General features: G+C 43.2%; 1 protein-coding gene across 1 annotated transcript in view; it reads right to left on the bottom strand.

Moving 5' to 3' along the window:
• The window catches only part of spcs3 (signal peptidase complex subunit 3), a 19704-nt gene that overhangs the window by 596 nt on the left and 15263 nt on the right, over positions 1–3845 (bottom strand). The gene's annotated exons all lie outside the window — the stretch shown is intronic.

The raw sequence follows: 3845 nt of genomic DNA on the forward strand, positions 1-3845 counted from the left end.
CACAAGAGATCCTTCCCGCCCACAACCATCAACATCTAGAACAACTCTTTTATGAAACAAGGAAAATGAGCTACAACAACATTTAATTTCCCTCTGGGGTTAATAAAGTATTTTTGAATTGAATTTGAATTGTATTAAGATGATATGAATAATATAAGAAATAAGACACGGTATGCTCCCATTAGTGGTCTTTCAGAGCTGGCTGGGTGACGGTCCAGAGCAAGCGTAGTGCTAAGGCTAAGCCCCCAGTTCACCACCGACCCGTTCACGTTTCTAATAGATTTTCCTCGCTCAGTGACACACCCGCTGAGAAGCAGACCCTGGTTATTGGAAGCTCCATAGTCCCAAATGTGTCTTTAGGGACTCCAGCGGCCATAGTCAAATGCATTCTGGGGCCCAGAGCGGGCGACATAGAATCTTATCTGAAACTGCTGACTAAGGCTAAGGCTAAATACAGTAAGATTTTTATTCACGTCGGCGGTAATGACACCCGGTTACGCCAATCGGAGGTCACTAAAATTAATGTTGCTTCGGTGTGTGACTTTGATAAAACCATGTCGGACTCCGTAGTTTTCTCCGGCCCCCTCCCCAACCTGACCAGCGATGATATGTTTAGTCGTATGTCGTGGTTTAACCGCTGGGTGTCCAGGTGGAGTTCTGACAACGACGTGGGCTACATAGATAACTGGAGTTCTTTCTGGGGAAAACCTTTTTCGCACGCCCACAGCGTTTACAATGCTGCGGCTAATTTATGGATTTTTAAAATGTATTTATATATTTATTTTTTGACGGGCTAATGGGCTTCATGCCGCCAAAACATCCCGGGTGTGCCGCCTTGTCACACCTGGGTACTCGCATAGCTTATCCATCCGTCCACACGCACATACACAAACCCACACACACAAGGTACAGCCCACAATTACTTTCTAAAATTTCCATGTAAATCCATTCATGAGGTGTGTTCAGAAATTCAGATTTGTCATTCACACCACACGTGGTACATGAAGTGGGATGAAGCTATGTACACAGGGTCCCAGTTACATCCAACAAAAACACAAATTGTAAAGAAAAACAGTCGGAGCCGAGTCATGAACTAACAATATAGTAAATACTAACTGGTGTTGAGGTGCAGGTAAAGAACATCCACATGCGATCACTCAGACACGCAAACACATTTTAACTTTGTTTTCTGAAGGCTCATTTTTTTCATTCATTCAACCTTTATTTAAACAGATAAGTCACATTGAGCTTCGAAGACTCATTTACATGTGAGACCTGTTTAGACAGATAATAGTGTGCAGTGGAGAGCATCCTGTGCTCCAGCATCAATGTGTGGCATGGAGGCTGCACAGCTGCAGAAAGAAAAGCTTTGCAGAGAGTGGTGAAGGCTGCACAGAAGATGTTGGAGTCAGTCTCCCCACCATCACAGACATCTACACCTCCAGATGCAGGAAGAGGGCCACCTGCATCATGAAGGACCCCACCCACCCAGCACACTCACTTTTTGCCCCACTCCCCTCAGGAAGGAGGTTAAGGAGCATTAAGTGTAGAACCACTAGACTGAGGAACAGCTTCTACCCTGAGGCTGTTAGACTCATGAATCTCTAACTAGAATAATCACTGTGAAAAACCATATCATGTTGCTGCTGATCTGTTTCATGTTGCTGCTGATCTGTTTCAATGTTGATGTGTTCATGCGTGCACATCTGCTCACAGACTCATGTTCATGTTTGTGCTGATGTTCAATGTTTTATGTTATGAGTGCTTAGTGTATATTTAGTTGATGTTTTTCTTAGTTCATATCTTTGATGTTATTACTGTTTTTCTTATACATTTTATTGTTGGATGTAACTGGGACCCTGCGTACATAATTTCGCTCCACCACATGTACCACATGAGGTGCGAATGACAATAAAGAAACTCTGACTCTCTGACTCTGACTCTGATAATAAAAGTGGTGAAAAATGACACATAAGGTTTGGAGACAAAAAAATCAACCTAACACGCTGTTAACCTCTGTTTGAAGGTCAACAGCGTGTTAATGAAACAAAATCTTGCACACGAGCACATCATGACACCGACATTACGCGGGAGTGGGTCAAAAAGCAGGAACCAGTTATCATAAATCCAATTATAAATGCGTCCTTAAAATCCACAGATGACAGCAGAGATGGACACATCATCAAGTCTAGAAAGTCAAAGAGATATCCAGCTGCGTGCGTGCCAACAGGGCAAATCTGCTCTCTTAAAGCCTGTCTTCATAGAAATGTTATGAATTGTGTTGAGGGACCAACTGACCAAATCCAAGTCCATAGTTATGATTCTGAAGGTTTGTAGAAGAGAGGCTCTAAAACATTTTCACAGACAGACAGAGCAAAAGCACGGTGGAGAGGGAGAGGAGGAGACGTCCGCCCCTGAGAAGAGCAAGTGTTGAATTGCAAATAAAAAGAGTTTGCATATTTTTTTCAACGTTTTGTTGCAAACATTCATTCAACCGTTATTTCTACAGGTTAGTTCAAGTATCTTTATTATCCCTGAGGGGCAGTTAGTTTCAGTAAGTAGATCTAAAACATAGATACTACACAAGACATTAATGCTGTGTTCCAATCCAGCGGCCCCATCCTTCGAAGGACCCGGCCTACCCGGTCGACGTAGGTCGGGTCCTTCAAAGACCACATAGACCGGAAGTCAGCGGCTGTGAATTGGGACAGTCTAGCCTTCAGGGTTACGTCAGCATACGTCCTGTCGCCTAGCAACAGTGACAGTGCTCAGCCGAAGAAAGAATGGAGATCGAAATGTTAAGTTTTCTAATGCTTTTTTAATTCTACAGGGAATACGAACTTTATCGCCACCGCCGGCATGTTGTATTTCTTCTTCTGAGAGACAATCATATACAGGTAACTGCTTTTTTTAAGTCTACAAACTTTCAAGGAATAACTGTTAACTTCAGCTAGTTTCATGGATAATTTCAGTGACAGAAAGACTAATGTATTAACTTTAACTTTTGCATAATAAATAAAATCTAAATGTATCTTATTAAAATATTAATAATTTAATAAAATGTAATTAATTAAATAATTTTTTTTTTTCATTTACCTTTTATTTATCCAGGTAGTCTCACTGAGTCACGAGAACTCATTTTCAAGAGAAACCTGTTTAGGGAGCAGATGGTGGGGGTTAAGGGCCTTGCTCAGGGGCCCAGAGTGGGGCCAATGAATTAACTTAAATTATCTTAAATTTAGAATACAGCATAACATTTTCCAATATTAGTTTTATAAGGACACCACCTCCAGAGGACCTGGAGGTGGTGTCCCGTGGGTTTGCAGGGCTGGCACGCCACAGAGCCTTTTCTTGTTGTTTTGAATGAACTTACTGTTCCATCCATCCATTATCTTTACCCGCTTATTCCATTTTGGGTCACGGGGGTCGCCGGTGCCCATGTCCAACAATCACTGTGCGAGGGGCGGGGTACACCCTGGACAGGTCTCCAGTCCATCACAGGGACACATAGAGACAAACGAGACAAACAACCATTCACTCTTTCACTCACACCTAGGGACAGTTTAGAGTTACCAATCAGTCTAACATGCATGTTTTTGGTCTGTGGGAGGAAACCGGAGCACCCGGAGAAAACCCACGCATGCACGGAGAGAACATGCAAACTCCACCCAGAAAGGCCCCCGGACCGGGGTTTGAACCAAGGACCTGCTCGCTGAGAGGCAGCAGCTCTACCAGTTGCGCCACCGTGCTGCCTGCGCAGAAAGATAGTGCAGCAATACCAGAATGGTGTTACCCAGCGTAAAATAGCAAAGACTTTTAAGTTATCATCATCAACCGTGCATAAC

The sequence above is a fragment of the Nematolebias whitei genome, chromosome 16 (genome assembly GCF_014905685.2).
Source record: "Nematolebias whitei isolate Nwh7 chromosome 16, NemWhi1, whole genome shotgun sequence".
Classification (NCBI taxonomy): Eukaryota; Metazoa; Chordata; class Actinopteri; order Cyprinodontiformes; family Rivulidae; genus Nematolebias; species Nematolebias whitei.